The sequence below is a fragment of the Vombatus ursinus genome, unplaced genomic scaffold (assembly GCF_900497805.2).
Source record: "Vombatus ursinus unplaced genomic scaffold, bare-nosed wombat genome assembly UNPS02010304.1, whole genome shotgun sequence".
NCBI lineage: Eukaryota > Metazoa > Chordata > Mammalia > Diprotodontia > Vombatidae > Vombatus > Vombatus ursinus.
The window spans coordinates 6,499,547-6,520,402 of NW_020950082.1; positions in this window are offsets into that span (position 1 = coordinate 6,499,547).

Sequence of the window (20,856 nt, forward strand, 5' to 3'; positions counted from 1 at the left end):
TGAAGAAATTAAAGCCATGTATAGTCATATGAAAAAATGCTGTAAATCACTATTGATTAGAGAAATGCAAATCAAAACAACTCTGAGGTACCACATCACACCTATCAGATTGGCCAACATGACAAAACAGAAAAATGATAAATGTTGGAGAAGATGTGGGAAAATTGGAACACTAATGCATTGTTGGTGGAGTTGCGAAATGATCCAACCATTTTGGAGAGCAATTTGGAAGTATGCCCAAAGAGCTATAAAAATGTGCATACCCTTTGACCCAGCAATAGCACTTCTAGGGCTATATCCCAAAGAGATCATACAAATGGGAAAAGAACCCACATATACAAAAATATTCCTAGCAGCTCTTTTTGTGGTGGCGAAGAATTGAAAATTGAGAGGATGCCCATGAATTGGGGAATAGCTGAGCAAGTTGTGGTATATGAATGTAATGGAATACTATTGTGCTATAAGAAATGATGAACAGGCTGACTTCACAAAAACCTGGAAAGACTTGTATGGTTTGATGCTGAGTGAAGTGAGCAGAACCAGGAGAACCTTGTACAGAATAACAGCCATGTTGTGTGATGACCCTGTAAGTCACACATAGCAAGCGACAGATTTGGGATCTCTTGGTTACAAACCCAGTATTCTTGCCACCACTGACATATTAAGCACATATTAAATGCCTACTTTGTTCAAGGCAATGTCCTAGATGATATGAAGGCACTGGGAGAGATAAAAGAAGATGGCTGGTAATGATGATGATGATGACAATGATGATGATGATAATGAGGTTATAAGAGGCGGCTTTAAAGAGCCATGTAATGGAAACACTATGCACTTTAGAATCAGGAGATGAAGCTTTAAGTCATTATTATTGACAGGAAGGTTGCCTACAATCACTTGCTCAGAGAGTTATCCAAAAAAACTTAAGAACAATGTTTTTAATAGATGCTGCCACATCAAATACTTATAATAACCAAGCTACATAGAAAGAAAAACTTTAAAAATATAGAGGCCTAATAGAACAGATCTAAATCATATGGGAATAGGATGAGACACAATTCATCCCTGTTGTTCTGTCTGCTGCTTGTGTTGTACCATAAGTGCAAGTCTATAGTACATGGGCTTATAGCCTAATACTTCTATTCATCTACAAAATGCAGTTATTTTATCAACCTGTGCAATATGGGCAATAGTCCATAAAACACTAAATATATAATAATCATAATAGAATAGGAACTATCCTAGAATCATTTAAAAAAGACGTTTATTCAAATAACATAACAACCAAAATGACAAGAAAATATTTCTCTCCCCCCCCCCCATACTCATGAGTTATATTCTCCCTTACATTACCAAAATCTGAAGGGTCATTGAAAATCTTTGGTTAACACAATTCCTTAGTAATTAAATGAATAACAAAAACCACTATCAAAGCTTCAAATGATTTTGAAGAAGTGATGGACATACCTAGGCTGGAATTTTGAAAAGCACTTTTGAAGTATGATGGCATGAACTTGAATAACAGACAAATTCTGTCAAAATGTAATTTTTAAAAGCTGGTACAGGGGCAGTTAGGTGGGGTAGTAATTAGAGCCCTGGGCCTGAAGTCAAAAGGACCTTAGTTCAAATTTGGTCTCACATACTTACTAGCTGTGTGACCCTGGGCAAGTCACTTAACCACTATTACCTCCAAAAATAAATAAAGTAATTGCTATAATCATCATGAACACATGTTCTACCACAATATTTTAGAGATTATGCAGAAAATGATGGAAACAGTGCTAATGGTAGAAACTGTGCAACTCATCACTGAGAGATGAAAAAAATAGCACCTACCAAATAGCAAACAAAACCTATAATTAATCAATTACCAAAAACAAACAAAAAACACAGCCTCTCCTCCCCCACAAAAAAACCCTGTTATTTTGTTCACTTGTAAAATAGTCCTTAGAACATTAAATATAAATGAGACAGGTGGGTGGCATGGTGGAAAGAGTACTGGAGCTGGAGTCAGGAAGATCTGAGTTTAAGTGCAGCCCCAGACCCTTGTGACCCCAGGGAAGTCACTTAACCTCTGTCTACTTCAGTTTCCTCAATTGTAAAATATGGTTAATTATGGCACCTACATTCAAGGTTTGTTGTGAGGATAAAATGAGATAACATTTGCAAAGAGCATAGTATCAGACACATGGTGAGTGCTTAATAAATGTTTATTTCCTTTTTACAAAAGAATAATAGCAGAGGAGTGACATATTCAAGGGCCATTTTTTATCTGAATTCCATTGAAAAATATAAGAAGAAAGAAATGAATAACAATAATAATATCATATGGCCAGAATTATACATTAGAAGCTTGCTATCCTACATGAACTAGCAGATGGCAAATCCCTATATTATAATTACAGACCCCAAAATATCTTTGAGAATTTAGCAAATGAGCAGTACTAGAACTGAAACATTCTCATAGAATGACTGCCCGCAATTGCTTGGACATAACATTGATTCACAAAAATTTAAGAGTTATTTTAGGTAGGTATAGATCTAATTTAAGTAGATTTAAGTAGATACTTCATGTTCACAATCTCTGAGCAATGTGGAATGAAAAGCTTTGAAAATAGAGTGATAGCAGAAGAAATCAAAACCCTATGGTGGAACTCGATCATCTTGTCTTCTACTGGAGTTGTTCCAAAGATGATTTCGGTGAACTACAGAAGATCATTTTATATTTTAGTACTGGGATTCAATTATATAAAAATCCATTTTATCTAACTGAACAATCCTCCGCAGAATACTAAAAATAAAAGAATAATAACAGGAAAGTAACTTGCCTCAGAGAATGTTTCTATCTGAATTCCATTAACATATGAAATAAGAATCAATCAATCCATCAATAAGGATTTACTAAATGCTAGCTATGTGACAAACACTAAACTAGGTGGTACAAAGAATGAAACTGGAATTTACGTTCTAATGGGGAAGATAATAAATAAATAGGCAAATACATACAACAAACATAAAATTTAATACAAATATATACAGACTTGTTAAGTACAAGTTAGTTTAGAAGGAAAGGCATTAGCAATTAGGGGGATTAGGAAAGTACCATACTTCAAGATGGTACTTGAGCTGTGACTTATGGGAAGGAGTATATTCCAAAGATGGGATATAGCTAGTGCAAAGGCATGGAGATAAGTGAAAGTATTTTGTGTAAAGAAAATAGACATGGCCAGTTTTATTGGATCATATAATGTCGGAGGGGGAGTAATACCCAATGAGGTTGGGAAGGTAGATTGGGGCTAGGTTATTGTAGTTTTAAAAGCTAAATATAGAAATGTGTGTTTTCTTATAGAGGCAATGAAAAGCCATTGGAGTTGATTGAATAGAAGAGTCAAATGGTCAAATCTGCACTTAGGGAAAAATTACTTCATTAGCAATGTGTAGGATGGACTAGAGTGGTGAAAGACTTGAGGCAAGGAGACCAATTAAGAGATTGTTGTAATAATTCATGCAAGAGATAACAAGGCCCTATACTAAGATGGTAGCTTGAAGGGATCACAGGAGAGAGATGTTCTGAAGGTAAAAACACCAAGATTTGGCAACAGACTGGATATATAGGGTAAGAGAAAGGGAAGAGTTGAGGATGTCAATGAGGTTTTAGGCCTAGAGAACTGTGGTAGACTTGACAGTAATAGAAAAGTTTAAAAGGTAGAGAGTGTTTGGGGACAAAAAAAATAGAGTTCTGTTTGGATAAATTGAATTTGAGATGCATATGGGAAATCCTATTTGAGATATCCAAGAGGGAGTTGGAATTATATTACTGTAGCTCAGTAGAAAGATTAGAGCAGGATATGTAGAATCGAGTATTTAGAGATGATAATTTAACTCACAAGAGCTTATGAATTCACCAAGTGAGATAATACAGGATGAAAAGAGAAGGGGGGCCCAGAACAGTGTCTTGAGGGATATCCATAGTTAGAGGTATCCATGACATGGAGGAAGAACCAGGCAATGAAAGTCAGGAGCCGACAGACAGACAAGAGTAGAACCAGCAGAGAGCAAGATGAAACTCTAGGAGAGAAAATGACAGTGTGAAATGTTTCAGAGGTTTTCCCATTCCCCTTGGATTTGATTATGAGGTCAGGGTGGAGGAGGACTAAAGCATAGGAGGCTTCAGGTATCTCTGTGTCAGAAAAAGGAGACTCTCTCTCCCTTGGGACACAGGGTTGACATTCCCAACCCTTGCTTTCTATGTTTCCAAAGATGAATCTTGGGAGGTAGGTGTGGCTCCAGGAAATTTAGATCCATGTCCAGAGTTTATAAGCTTAGAGACAACTTGATAAAGGTTTAGTATGTCAAGCAGAATTCTCATGAGATGCTTAGGAAGCAGTTCTAGGCCTAGGTCTACAAGAACCAAAGAGGTAAGAAGTAGGTAAAGTATGTAGATTTATTCAACATATATTTGCTACCAGGAACAGCTTGGGCAGGGGATTAGGACACCTTAGGAGCCAGGAATTAATGTTCTCAATCAATTAATAAACATTTATTGAGTATTTACTGTATACCACACAATTTGTTAAATACTAGGAATATAAATAATACTTCAAAAAGACAGTCACTGCCCTCAAGGAGCTTACAATCTAATGGGGGATGTCTGAGAAGTACCAAAATATTGTAGCCAAGTGAGAAATGGTATAATGTTCTGAGCTGAGCTCTCTCCTCAAATGGAGGTTTTGGAATTCATGGTTCTATTCTCCAATCACAGGCACAGAGGGAGCTGAAGAGGTAGAGGGCCAAGGCCAGGGGTGGGGAACCTGTGGCTGTGAGGCCACGTGTGGCCTTCTATGGCCTTGGGTGTGGCCTTTTGACTGAGTCCTAAGTTTCACAGAACAAATCCTTTTATTAAGGGGATTTGTTCTGTGACGTTTGGATTCAGTCATAGAACCGCACTTGAAGACCTAGAGGGCCATATGTGGCCTCAAGGCTTCAGGTTCCCCACCTCTGGGCAAGGCTGATGGGATCTTTGCAGGATGATGAGGTTTTCCCAATAACGAACTTCCTGGGGACATAATGGAAAAGTCAGAGAAGTCCCAAAGTAGTGTAGAAATGAGATGTTCTCCTCTGTGGAGAGAGGTGCCAGTGATTGGCTATGGAAGTCAAGTGCCTATATGAGGTCCAAAGCATAGTTAAGACAGGCCTTTCTTTTCCCAGTCCTTAGTCAGGGTGTTAATTATGGCTGGGCCTTCATACCAAATCAGCCACATGGAGGCCGGGGTAACTGCCCAGCAAATGTGTACCCATTGCTTGGTGATAAGAGAGCCTGTGGCTCAGTCTGATATTCTAATTAAGCAGCTCTAAGGTGGAGGATTCTAAAATAAGTGGCAGAGAATAAGAGTGACTGTAGTTATCCTTGCTGAGCTTCAGCCACCAGAAACCTGATCTTTGGGCGCAGAAAGAACTTGCAGATGTAACTGCTGAACCAACTGTGGGATTGTCAAAAGCAAGAGCGGTGCTGTAGAGGGGAGAATCCTCAGTTAAGTTTTGAAGATGTTATTGACAGAAATAGAGAAGTGGTAAGGAGGGAGAAAGAGATTGTTTGGGAAAGATATGATAAATCCTTTTTACTATGTTGTTTATGCTATGCATGCACACCTACATCTTTGAGGAAACTGTAAAAGACCCAAATAGAATCGACTGAATGGAATTCACATATTCCAAATGAAAAATTAAAGGAAAGTTGAAAACAACAGACCCTAAATGCTTGGAAAATTAAATGAAACAAATCCAGCAGGATTCCAATGCGAGCACACTTTATGCCAATGGATTCGTGTTGTCAAAGAGGATGTTCCAGATTCCTATTCCAAGGAGTTTGCCCTCAAGAACTAAAAGTCAGTGCCAACCTGCTGTGATTTACAAAGACTGGTGGCGGCTCAGCAGCTATAGATTGCAGAGCGAGTATTTCAGGCAGATGGACGTGGGCCAGCCAGGTCTACGCAGGTTACCAAGACCACTCTGAATTGTATTCCTAGAAGCAAATGGGAAAGCATTTCAAAGCTTAAAGAATCAATGGGGCTGGGAAGAGGCTTAAATGGTTTGCTATTGCCCCATAAATTACCTTCCATAAATACAGTGACTCAAATGCTGCCTTTAGTTATAGGGACAAAGCCAACCCAAGTTAATCAGGGGAGTTAAAGGTAGAGATGATGGATTCATTATTTTTAATCTTCAAAAGGTGCTTTTATAGTTAGTCATTATACCTGCCAAGTATATTTATGTTTACCTGGACTTTTAAAAAGATTCCAGATATTAATGGGAAAACGTTATTGCGGTTACACTGTTTTGAAGTGTGTTTTTCGGTGGGCGAGGGGGAAAGGGTGGAAGCAAAGAAATCAGGTAATGCAGAAGGGACCAGCATGGATGGACTTTTATAAGTCCCACTTCATTTTCCAGGCTATGTTTTCAATTCAGCTGTTACACATAAAACAAATGCAATTAAGTAGGAACTGAAGCAACTAAGCAGCTCCTGCTCCTAGAGCTGGGAGAGAGACCATTTCTGGTTTGTTAGGCCCTTTTCTACACTTACCTTGAGTTTCTGATTCCTTTCAATAAGAAAGTCTGTGTGATTTATTAGATGGCAGTCCTGGTATTATGCGGTCAGTGTGGCAGGAGTCAGACCAGTAAGGTGAGGTAAATGAAGGCTAGAATTTCCTTTTAAGACTGAGCTTAAATCACAGAACTTCCTCCAGAGTGAGCAATTTAAGTTTGTTCTTTCACTTGGACTAATCTCGTTACTGAGATCTCTCCCTAAAACTAAGTGTGTGTGTGTGTGTGTGTGTGTGTGTGTGTGTGTGTCTGTATGTGTATACACACACACAAACGTATATATGTATATACATATGCATATGTGTATGTAGACACATATACATGTGTACACATGTATAATGTTATATACTGGTAGTCATGTGTTCATGTGCCTGTATGCATACATGTATATACATATATTAATACACACATATACAAGATGAATTTAAAACTGCACTAAGACTTTTGGAACACTATACATACATATATATATATGTATATAGATTCACATGTATTTTTCAATTTGAAGATTACTTTTTTCAGAAAAAAATTAACTACTTTTCAGTATATTCAAAGGTGGAGAAAATTATAAAGGGGTTTGGAGCATGAAAATTTTTTGTTTCAAAACTGAGCCAAACAGCGTATTAAGAGTTGGGGAACAAGGCTGATCCAAAATAAGAAATAGAAGACTGAATCTCCTTCCTTACTCCATCTCCCTTCTTTGTAGTGAAGAGGGACAATACATGTAGAATGGTGAATATTACATCAGTGTCTCTCCTCTCTTTCTCTTTTAAAAAATAATTTGTTATATTTGTTGAACTTTTCTCTTTCTTATCCCTTTTTATAAGAGTTGGTTCTTTGTGAGGCTGAGGGGGAAGGATACGTTGGTAAATGTAGGTAATATGTAAAAAAAAATATGAGTTGCTAAGGTCATCAGTATAAAGTGTAAAGATATAAAGTATATTTTAGACTCTAGTTAATGCAAATTGTTTTAAAAACAACAACACACACATAAAACACTCTGAAATCCATGCATGTAATTAGTCTCCTGGTTCCCTGAATCCTGAGCACAGGGAGTACCAGAATAGAAACCTTGGAAAATGAGTCTTTTAAAAAGAGTTATCCTCCTGGGAGTCTAGGTTTATTCCTGTTTTGTTCTATACCTCTGAATCTGGGAGGAGCTGCCATACCCAGGTCATGTCTGTATGTGAGCGGCAGACACAGACAAGCCTGTAAGATTCATTTGTTCTAATTTGCCACAACCCATTTACATGATCCCATGGGTCATGGGGACCTAGAAATACTGGTCCTGCATCCTCTCAGGATCAATTTAATGAGCTACAATGAATTGTAATGATTGAATTTTTCAGGCAAGTTATTCCAGTGTGGCCACAGTTTAAACTGGGAAGTGTTTGATACTGAATAGGAGATTTGGAAATTGGTCAAATTTTGGGCAATGTTACAATGAGATGGATGCGGTTAGTCAAATGCTTGGGTTCTTTGATTCTCTATCTTTTGGAGATGTGAATTTGGACTTTAGGGAGACAGAATTCTGATTTTTTTTTTGTTAGTCAGGAGGAAATTTAGCAAGTCTGATTCAGTTCTTTTTAATTCTTCAACTGGAGGATCACTAGGAATTGGCCAAAAATCTGTGGTCTATCTGAGGAGGTAGGTCTACTCTAGGGAAACCTAAGGAATCCTGGGTCGTCTGGACCTCTGTTCTATATTGGGGACATCTTTAAATAACAAAGCTAGTTCTGCAATCATCCTGACCTTTCCTAGATAAGAAAAGATTACATGGGGCCTGGTCAGATCACTTGGGGCCAGTTCAGGCCAGGGTGATGCCTCATATTCACTGGGAACTGAATATTGGGAGGTATGGGCATTATTTTTTAGCTGGGCAGTTGTCTGGGGGCGTTCGGTACTAGGTTAAAAAAATCTGCCAACCTTATAGGCATTTTACTTTCTGAAACACTTCCCTAATTTCTTCCCTTCCAAGAGGTTCTCCCAAAACTGTGCTATCTCAAAGTAGAATGTAGATTTGGGCCATTGCCAGTAGTATTTCAAGTTGATTAGGACAGATCTGTCATTTTAAGAAAAATTAATTTTGCCTCTGCTCCACAGAATCCCAAGAATCAACAATATCTTTTTTTTAATTAAAATTAGCTTTTTACCTGTAAAAGAAAAGAAATCTCAGTATGAATAATTCAGAAAAGTAGTTGATATTTCTTGGCAAGCCATTTAACAATTATTTATGCCAGATGAATAGTAAATATTGTAAATCCCATTCTTAATCATGATGGGTACCTATTAAGGGGTAGAGAAGTAGGGGTAAGGGTGACAGTGAGCAGAGCAGGTTGATTGATTTTAATGTGTTGGTAAAATTCTTGGTGTTGGATTATGAGGTTCAAATAATTTCAAAGATGTAAGATACTTCTCATGCTGCTGTGCAGAACTGAGAGACAAAATGGGAGATGTCCTATTTTGACAGATGGAGAGACACAGGTGATTTTGTTCCTTGTGAACCTGTGTGTGATATGGCAGTCATTCAGCTTGGATTGATATCCTAATTTTATATCAGTGAGGACAAGCCAGTACAAAAGAGGATGTTCTGTGCAGGGTCTAAAGAGAAAAAGCAATTCCCTGTTAATAGCAAGTTTCTTGAAATGTTCCCATTCTCAGATGACACTATGCTAATTGCACACTCCAGTGACATCTATGGCCATCCAAAAGAGATTATCCTGGCCATTTTCACTGGAGAAAAGCAAAGTGGATAAAAGTGCATGTTGGACAGATTAAGACATGTAACTGGATAAGTAGCCCAATGAGTATATTTGTTAATATACACATACTTATATGTATATGTACACACGCATATGCTTATGTGCATGCATACATGCACATTTAAATGCACATATAATGTATATGCATGCATCCATATATGTATACATATACGCACATATACATTGTAACACACATGTTTATACAAAGGGCAGCTTGGTGGTACAATGGATAGAGTGCTGGGCCTGGAGTCAGAAAGACCTGAGTTCAAATCTGACCTCAGATATTTATTAATTGTGTGACCCTGGGCAAGTGGCTTAACCTTGTTTGCCTCAGTTTTCCTCATTTCTAAAATGAGCTGGAGAAAGAAATGTAAAATCACTCCAGTATTGTTGCCCCCCCAAAAATCTCCAAATGGGGTCATGAAGAGTCCAACACTACTGAAAACCACTGAACAACAAATATACAGATTAGACAGCTAAGTAATTAAATGAATAGTGCCAAGGACTTGAAGCCCAGAAGACCTGAATTCAAATCCGGCCTCAGACACTTACTAGCTATGTGACCGTAGGCAAAACATTTTACTGCTGTCTGTCTTAGTTTCCTCATCTGTTATATGGGGATTAAAATAGCAACTATATCATAGGACTATTGCGAGGGTCAAATGAGAAAACATGAGAAGTACTTTGCAAATCTTAAAATGCTTTATAAATGCTACCTTTTATTCTTTTGGATACTGCAGATGAATAATGAGATGAGCCCAGAGGTAAGGAAATTTGTCCAGATTTCATTTGGGAAATTGTGCAGTGATTTCAATGCTCCCAACATGCTCTCTCCCACAAAAGCCTATCTACGCAACACTTATCTTATTCTGAGGATGATATCTGCCTGACCTTGTCCCATCTCTTCCCTGACTTGCTATATTTCACTGAGGTCTAATCACATGGCCTGGCATAATGGAACCACTTTTCTAACAGGAACAGCGAGAACATGCTTAATTGATAAAATATTTTACTCTTTGCACAAAATTTAAGAAAGTAATAAATATAATGCATAATGAAAAATAACTATGCGGCTATGTTCTTACAGATTTTTCTTACATCTAGGTACTTCCTCAGACAGAAGGTGCCTCCAAATCCAAGATTTCTAAGAAAGATGCAGGTTGATTTGTTTAGATCCCTAAAAAGTTCCTCAGGCAACCAGGTAAAGGAATGTAGAAGGTAGAACACAATTGCAAACTTGTGTCTTCCAGTAAGGCCAGTCCCTAGATGAAGACTCAAGAACTGTATACTTGAGCCTTGGCTCTTCATAGCATGGGAAAAGGACGTGAGATCCAGTGCCTTTCTGCTCGATGTCCTGCCATTGGTAGGTGTCTCAGCTATTCATGGAACAGGGGAAATGGATTCATCTGTAGACCCTAGCAAGAAGAAATCTGCTGACACTTTTCTACCCTGGCATCCCTTTCCTTAAGTCCTTCAGTCCAAGTTTCTGTTGACTACGAGGTTTGTTATATACTTCTCAGATCTTGATCTTCTGCCACGATGCCTCTCCTTTGGATATCTCATCCCCTCAATTCCACTTGTATACTCTTCTCTTCCCCATAGATAGTCAAAGTCCAGTAGTATATATCAGTATATATACGTGCATATAAATATACATATATATGTATGTGTATATACACACATATACCCATGTATATGAAATACCTGTTAAGGCTCAATGCATGGCCTTTTTCTTTTCCTCCCCTCTATTTTACACCCATACAATTCACTGACAAAGTCTTGTAGATATAAGATAAATAGCAGAGACCTAGGTGTCTGGACTGCAGCTCAGTAAAGGTTTCATAAAATCCTAGGCACTAAACCTATTGTGTGTGATATCCCCAACAAAGCTAACTTTTACTGATCCTTTGTAGACATTTTCAACTTGAATTCTTGCGGTTTGCATTTGGAATGATAATTGCTATTATAGCAAATGCTTTGTATTTATCACATTTTTAAAAAAAATTCATCTTCTTACAATGTAATGGTTTATGCTCTAGTAGAAGAAGTTTAGTAGAAGTCTTATTTTGAAAAGTGTAGCAATTTAGATTTACATAATGTTCTAGAATTTACAAGGGGTTTTTCCTACAATGACACTGAGGAAGGATTATTATGCCCATTTTATAGATGAGGGAACTAAATGGCTTGAGTGACTTGGATCACATAGGTTCTAACTGCTTGGGATGGGAATAGAATCCAGTTTTTCCGATTCTAAGTCTAGCAGTCTACCAGTATACTTTATATTAATTTTATTCATAATATATAGACTCCCTGTACTCATTCTCTACTCTCAAGTCTCGTCATGGTAGAAAGGTAGCCCTGGATTCTCCAAGGCTATGCCAGCAGAACACATGTTCTGTTGGGTCCCACCAAGCTGGGACAGGCTTTGAGTAACAGGCCCAGTAACATACAGGAGATGTCTGTGGTTCAAGAATCAATCTAGTGCGTTTCAAGGAGATTCAACACTTAAGGAGACACCAAGTGAGGAGTAATTTCAGTTATGGCAACTCTTGAAGATCATTTATGAGGAAGTTCAGGAGTTGTGAGCTACATTGGTGATGGGATTTCCAGTGCCAGTAAAATTATAGAACTTTTGAAATGCGGAAGTATATAGAATCCATCACTTGTATGATGCTGTTTCTTTTATTTATGTGCATGATACATTCTCATCATTAATCTTTAGGGTGTATTTATCTTAATATCATAGATGCGATCACTGACTCAGGAGATTTCTTCCTCAGGACAAACAAGAAGTTCTTGTCTAAGCTAAGACACCCATAAATCACATTTTATAATATTTAATAATATAATATTTAAAGTTTACAAAGGTAGTGTAAGTATTATTGTTCTCATTTTACAGAAGGGAAAATTGAGGGTCATGGAAATGAAATAACTTATTTTAACTTATGACATGCAATTTTTTATCCAATGGTGTATAAGGGTTTCCCAAGTACTTCTTTCCCCATTTGATTCACCAAAGTATTAATCTATCAATGCCATTAAGTAGGAAAGGCAATGTATTGAAATGAAAAGAGTATGGACCAGCTTCAAGTGACCTGGGATGAAAGCCCAGCGTCACTACTTGCTTTTTGTGTGAATGTTGCACAAACTATGTCCTCTTTCCGGCCGTCCTCATACTGGTGAAGTGATGACCTGCCCCCTTTTTGTCCTCAGAAGTAACAGACCATGAGATTATGGTTCTAAAGCTGGAATGGATCTCAGAAGTGATTTGGTCTAATCTCTTCATGACCTTTCATTTCTATATCTGTAAAATGAGGTGGCTTCTTAAGATTCCATATCTTCAAGTCCTTTGAACTCTTATTTGTAGGATCATAAAATGATAGGTCTAGAGTTGGGACCTAAAAGGGGGACCTAAAAGACTTCTAACTCAACTCCTTGATTTTTTTTTAAAATTGTATTTATTTTTTTCTGAACTTAAGAAATAAAACAAGCATTTCCATAACATAGTAGAATAGAAAAAAAAGATAATTGTACATGAAACTGCAAATCTACTAGGTACAATTTGCTATTCCTTTTAAATATATAATAGTTATCATGCAACTTTCTTTTTTTTCTTACCTCCCTGCCCTCCCTCCACCCTAGAGATGGTTACCATTAGACATAAATATGTGTATATGTATATGTGTGTGTATATATGTATAAAATTATTCTATACATCTATCTATCTATATATGTGTAAAATCATTCTATATATCCATTTATCATTTCTTTAAATACAGTCTAGGGAGGGTAAGTGATTTGTACTAGATCATATAGGAGCTAAGCTTCAAAGGTGGGAGCTGAACCTGTCTTCTGATTTCACAGCCAGTGTTTTGTTACCAGCAGATTATTCCTTAAAAAGCAACTTTTTCTCTTCCCAATATGGAACCATAAGCTAAATATCCCATTCCCAATTAATTTCATTTACTTGCCCTACAGCACTCAGCCTGATGCCAAGTCTTTCACTCATTTCTTACTCTTCTCTTCCTACCCCTTTTCCCTGGACACAATTGGGGCTATCTTGTCCCCACCTCCATCATTATGCTGTTTATGCAGGTTCTTATGCCTATTACAAACACAGCCTCTTCTTTAAATATATATATATATATATATATATATATATATATATATAATTTCCCCCCTAATTACACGTAAAAACAATTTTTAACATTTGTTTTTTTTTAAGTTTTGAGTTCCAAATTCTATCCCTCTCTCTCTTTCTTTCCTTCCCTTTCCGTCAGATGGAAAGTACTCTGACATAGGTTACACATGTGTAATCATATAAAACATTTCCATGTTAGTCATTTTGTACAAAAAGATGCAAACAAAGGAAGGAAGAAGGGAAGGAGGGAGGAAGGAAGGAAGAGGAAAAGAAAGAGAAAAAGAAAGGGAAAATAGTTTGCTTCAGTTTGTATTCAGACAATATCAATTTTTTCTCCAGAGGAGCACAGAACTTTTCATCATGAATCCTTTAAGATTGTTTTGGAACATTGTAAGTCACTCAGTTCTTTATTTTACAATATTGCTGTTATCGTGTACAGTGTTCTCCTGGTTCTGCTCTCTTCACTTTGCGTCAGTTCATGTACGTCTTTCCAGGTTTTTCTGAAATTGTCCTGCTTGTCATTTCTTGTAGTATAATAATCTAGCTTCTTCTTATCTGACTGACAACTTATTCTCTCTTGTCTTCACATATAGCATTACTTCCCTTCCCTCCATACCCAACCTTCAGGATCTTCTTTGTACCCTGAATTGACCTAGTCTTATTTTTTACAAAGTAGACACAATAAAATAAAGTATCATATTTTTACTATCTCAATGTAATTCTTTGCTATGTTCCCAAAGTATCTTAAAGTCCATTGTTTTCTGTGCCTTTATTTGTTAAATGCCTTTTATTTGCCATCTGGGTTGTCTCTTCTATAGAGGCATAAGTTTACCAAGAAGTCTTGGGGATTTACAGTGCTCAATAGATCTTAAATTGTAACAAATGAGAGACATTGATTGTTAATGAACATTTAATTTTCAAGCAGAGGAATCTATGTAGGTATGGCTATTTCTTGATTCTATACAATGGAACTAATCATTCAAAATGTTATTTTTAGTCATTTCTGCTGAGATAATAACCAGACTCTTACAGACTTGAAGTATTCGTCCTCAGGCTCTGTCAAGGTCAGAGGGAATGATGACAGGAACAAAGGAAGGGGGAAGGGTATCATATGCACATGTTTTTCACAAACATGTACATAATTTGAAATTAGATTGAACCTTCATTTAATTACATTTAGAAATTTTTCATTTTTTGCCAGTCAAAAAGACTTTAACAATTTTCCTTCAGGAATGTAAGGTTAGGACTATATAAAGCATATAATTGGAGTGTACTTTTTGGCATCAAGTTTAAAATTTTTTTTATCATATTTCATGTAGCTTCTTTATATAACAGAATGTTTCTGTTTCAATAAAATGTATTTGTTCCCTATTACCTACACGAGAGTAAATATAAACTCAGTTTCAGTCAGTCAACATCCCTTAACAAATAACGGTTTACTATGTGCCAGTTAACTGTACTAAGTAATGGGGAAACAAAGAAAGGCAAAAACACAGTCCCCACCTTCCTGGTGCTCACATGGAGACTTTATGCAACCGACTATATGCATATATTCTATTCAATGTAAGTAGGAAGCATTTGGCCCTTGAGGCTCTATATAATCTGGCCCCAACCCACCTTTCCAGCCATATTATACATTAATCCCCTTCACACACTATAGTCCAGCTGAATTAGTATTCTTGCTTTTCCTCACACACAATACTCCGTCTCTCATCTCTGTGCCTTTGTCCCAGCTATTCACTGCCTTGAATACACTCCCTTCTTACTTTCACCTCCTGGAATTTCTAGTTTCCTTCAAGACTCAGCCACCTTCTGCATGAAGGTTTTCTTGGTTTCCCCATTTGCTAGAGCCTTTCTTGTCAACAGTACCTTTTATCTGCTTTGTAAAGTGTTTTGTTTATACCTGTATATTGATGTCTTGTTCCTCACCTCCACCCCCAGCTTCTCCAGGGCAGAGACTTTCACTTTCATCTTTGTATCTCTAGCACCTAGTCTGGTGCCTGGCATATGGTGCCACGGTTTCTTAATTAATACTTGTTGACTGATTGATTGGAGTGAGAGAACTCACTCTTTATTTTTCTCTATCAATCTATCTCTTCCCTGCTTTCATCTGGTTCTAGCTGCCTTCTCCCTAATTCTCACTCCATTGCATTGTCTGTTCTGAATTTTTGCCTCTGAATTTCCTGTTTGCCATCACCATCTCTATCTTTTTCAGTTCTACCGTCACCAGACAACGTTTAGAATCTTGCCCTTGCCTCTACTCTTCCTGTGTGACTTTTCAGATGGTTCGTGGTCTGTGTTTCTTATTTCCTTTCCATCTTCTGTTTACCGTCTACTACTACAAGCCACTGAGTACAGTATTAGAAAGCATGACATGGAGTTGCAAGCATTTAACATGGAAATTGCACAATCAAAAATAAGAATAAATATTAGCACCAAGAAAAATCACATGGAATATCAAGCTTCTGTAACTCCTTAAAAATCCCTCAATGAGGAGTAGAATTAGTCCTGTTGATCTCTGTGATTTTACAGCTAGTTCCAGCAATGTATAAAGATCTCTTTGAATATGTCCTTCTGTCCTTATAGTACTCCTTATTAAGTATTCACACTAATTAGCTTTATCCATCATGATCAATTTCTCCTATGCATAGCATAGTGCCTTATACATATTAGGTGCTTAATTTTTTTAAATGTTGGATTGAATAAAAAGAAAACTCTGCAAAATTATTCAAACTGAAATTTTAATAATCCAATAAACAAAAATTAAATACATACATGGGACATTATTTTTAGAATGTTGTTGTTGTTATTCAGTTGTGTCCAATTCTTCTTGACCCCATTTGAGGTTTTCTTGGCAAAAATACTGGAGTGGTATGCCATTTCTTTCTCCAGGCTCATTTTACAGATGAGGAAATGGAGGCAAATAGAGGGTAAGTAATTTGACCAGGGTCACACAGCTAGTGAGTGTCTGAGGCCTGATTTGAACTCAAATCTTCCTGACTCCAGGCCCAGCACTCTATCCACTGTGCCAAGTAGGTGCCTCCATTTTAAGAATTAAGTCCTGGGAAACAGTTCCATTCTGAGATTATAAACTAGCCACTTAACAAAGCTCTACCAAGTCATTCGTTTTCAGTTTAAACCTTATCACTCATATACTCCTTTGGATTTTCTCATCATGCCCCCAGGAACCTCATTAACCTACAAGATCATGAACCTTTGCACTCACACCTCTGAGGGCAAAGAGCTCTTTCCCAAAATTCCATTTAAAGAGAACATCTAGGCCAGCCATCTCTTCATTTCCCAACCAATTACCAATTTCTGAGGTTTAAATTATCACACTGAAATTTTACAATCAGCTCCCCATTTGAACTATCTCCACCACGCTCCTATCTCTTCCCCTCTGGAGCAATAGTAGATACAATATTGTTCTAAATTGTTTGTTGGGGGAGAAGGTGGGATTAAGAATGATCTTACTCCTCACCATTTCCGTATTATTTATTTTCCTATTATGCTTCTGAAATGTTTTACTATTTGATTTGTGGTTCCTGAATGATTTGTGAGCAGGTCTGCAATGGATGAAGGCTAGAGTCACATTTTTCATTGGCATTGAAACCAAATAACACGAGTATGAAGAATTGAGCAAAAGATCCATCACAAGCAGAAATGTACATAGCAATTTTTTTCTTGGGTGGCACAGAATCTTTTTTTTTGTCAAATTCTAATGCCAATGAGAATTCATCAGCTCTATAAAGTCACCATTCAAAATGAACGTAAGAATTGCCTCCCTTAGGAAGCATCAGGCACATGAATTTGACAATCAGTAAGCATATATTAAGCGTCTCATAATATCCACAGTTCTGGGCTGTGTCTTGTGGAAGATACAGGCAAAGTATAAGACACATTTTTTCTGCTCTCAGGGAACTTGCAATCTAATTATGTGACACAAGATTAACACAAATGAAGCAAAAAAAAATATGAATAGTCCCAATTAGGAGTAAAATAATTCACATTTATATTGCCTGTAGCTAAAATCCCACCTTCAATATGAAGCCTTTCCCAATGCCCCTTGATTCTTCTTTCTGTCAAATAGTTTCATTATATCTTTTATATATCTTCTTTGTACATGGATGTTTGCATATTGTCTCCCCCAATAGACTGTGAGCTCCTTGTGATCAAGGATTGACTTTTGCCTTTCTTTGTATCTCCATTGCTTAGAGCAGTGCCTGACACATAGAGGACACTGATTAAATGCTTATTGACTGGTTGACATGACCTTCTAAGGTGAGGAATGCAGATGTCAATTATCTCTGTCTTTATAGAGGATGGAAACAGGTTCAGATATGCCCGAGATCACAGAGGTAGTAAGTGTCAGAAGTTGTCCAGGGACACAGGTGTTCCAGCTGCAAGCCTAGTGATCCTTGTCCTACGTCAAGCTGCCTGCAACATGAGAGGAACATGGAACATGGAAGTCAGTAGCGCTGGCTAGGAAGCTCTCTGTTGGGCTGAGACTTTAAAAAGCTAATGACACGTAAAATATAAATAAAATGAGTACAGATGAATGGTACACTATCGTAAGTTCAATGGCAGGACTATATAAAAGAAAAAATATATAAACAAATAAGAGGGTGAATCCACCAAGAAAGGTAAGAGAGAGAGACACACAGAAATGGCTCCCCAATGCCTCTAGGATGACACAAATTGCTCAGCTTAGTGTTTAAAGTCCTTCACAATTTGCTTTTAACTTCCCTTTCGATAAACTTGATTCACATCATTCTCCCTCATGCATTCTGTATGTAGTTAATTTTAAGTGAGCTTTTCTATTAGTATTAAATGATTTGAAACACAATGTATATAATACATAAACAAAAAATGCACAGCATGCATAAACATCCATCAGATAAAAAAAAAAAAAACAACAACTCCCTCGGGCATTCCAACTCTAGCTTCTCCTATTTTTTCTGTCTCTTTTTACTCTATCAATGTATTCCTCTCTGTCACTGTTCATTAAATCCCTTTTTGCTTATTTGTTTTGCAAATTAAACTTCTCCCCTTCCCAATTTACTGAGTCATATTACTGTCTAATGGGAAGCAGAGTGGGTAGAAACCAGAGAGCTCAAGATATGAAATACTAGAAGGCAGTATGATATAATAGGAGGAGGAGGACTGGTTTGGATTCAAATCTCAGCTCTATTACTTTCTGGCTGTATGACTTGAGCAATTTCTCCAGGCCTCAGTTTTGTCATCTATACAATGAAAGGGTTGGATTAAGTGATCTCTAAGGTCCTTTTCAGCTCTGATCACAAATTCACCTATCTTTGATGCCTTCCACTTGCAAAATTATCTATGGTTTCTCATCCTAGGCTCCCTAGTCTTTTCAAATGCATCTGCTTTCCATATGTCCCCAGAACAAACAACAGAAAAACATAGTAGCTAATAGCTGCCTTTTCTTCTTCTTCTTCTTCTTCTCCTTCTTCTTCTCCTTCTTCTTCTTCTTCTTTTTTTTTTCTGGGGAATGACTCATGTCAAAAAAAAAAAACTATCTGGGAGGATGTGAGTCACTCACTTTATGCTCTGAGGGAGTTTACACTAAGGCTTGGTACAATTATCTCTCTCACTGACATGACAAGAGCCTCAAGGATTATGTGCTCTATTAAATGATCCTGCGGAATGAAAGAGAGAAGTAATATGGTGTGTATGTGTGTATGCGTGTGTGTGGTGTGTGTGTGTGTGTGTGTGCCTGTAAATTGTAGTGGGCACAGCTGTTCCAACCAAATTATAGGCATCGCACATTTACATTGTAAGTTGAAATGAGAGAAATCACATGATGCTTTTAGTGGGTTATGGGCCAGGCATGTCAATGATGGAATTCTGGCACAATGCACCTCCAAATAAAGACTTTTTTTGGGGGGGAAAAACAAGAACAACTTGTTTCAGGATATTTTTCTGATTTGATGGAGATTTTATCATAGATCCAGAGCTGGAATGACTTTGGATGTCATCTAGTCCAACCTCTTCATTTTGCAGATGAGGAAAGTGAGGCAAACAGGGTTAAGGGACTTGCCCAGGGTCACACAGCTAGTAAGTGTGTAAGTCCAGATTTGAACTTAGGAAGATGAGTTCAAAGATGAGTCTTCCTGACTACAGTTCCAGCTCCCTATCAATTGAACCACTAGCTGCCTGAGGAAACTTAGGTCCAGAAATTGAAGTGATTTGACTAAGGTCACACAGGTAGTGAGGAGCAGAGCGAGGAATTGAACCCGGGGTAAAGCTGGGTCTTATAGAGCAACTGAATGTCTCTGAAAAGCAATTGTTGATGGGAATTTTCAGTCACTAATTAGGTCCAGGGTCTCTGCCAATCTCTCTGTGGTTAGGGCAGCCTGTAACATCATTCTGATCAAAGTAAAGTGTAGGATTACAGATAAGGTAGGGATGGCATAGAGAAACACTAGGTTCCCAATGTCCAAAGATAGCAAAATCTAACCTTTCCATATTAGCTTATCTGTAACTATTGGAAGTTCATATTGTCTTTGCAATAGGACAGAAGAAAAGAAGGGAGGAAAGAAGGAAGGAGGGAAGAAAGGAAGGAAGGAGAAAAGAAGGAAAGAAGGAAGAAACAAGGGAAAAGGAGGGAAGAAAAGAGAAAGAGAGAAAAAGAGAAAGAAAAAGAAAGAAGCTCTTCTAAGTATTATCCCTGTCAAATAGTGCCAAAAAGAGATGGTTACATTTAAAATATTTCAGAAGTCAAACCAAGAAGAAAATCTTAGGAAAGATAAACATTATGTCATATTTCTGAAACCTCCTGATTATTCTAAAAGCAAACCATCTGCCTCTGATGATGGAACTCAGTGGATTAGGCCTTGAGGAATATCGCTCTTTGTGCAAATTCTGAAACACTAGACTTGTCCACAGTATTCCAACTCATAGCAAATCTGTTACCAAGAGGTAATTTTAGAAGTGCTAGAGCTCTTGGCTCCTTCAAACAAGAATTCTAATTTAGAAAGGGGTATTTTAAACACAAAAATAGGAAGGACTACACAAAACCTGGCATATTGCAAGCAAAATGCAACGAAGAAGAGGAAAGAGCATGAGGGTACAAAGGGAGGAAGATGCATTTGATACCAATTTCTTTACTGGAGAGCAAAGTTCCAAGTCCAGCTCACCTTGCCTAGAAGAGGAATATTGTTATAACATGGAAAATAAATCTTCAGATTATTATCTAAATTAATTCTCATAAAGTAATCTTACTTTCAATAATGCTTCTAACTTTTCCCAAGTCCTTTCCCAAATGTTAACAGACACTAGCGCTAGCCCAGGCTTAGACTCTCCCAAGATATTTGTGCAAATCTGTTCAGA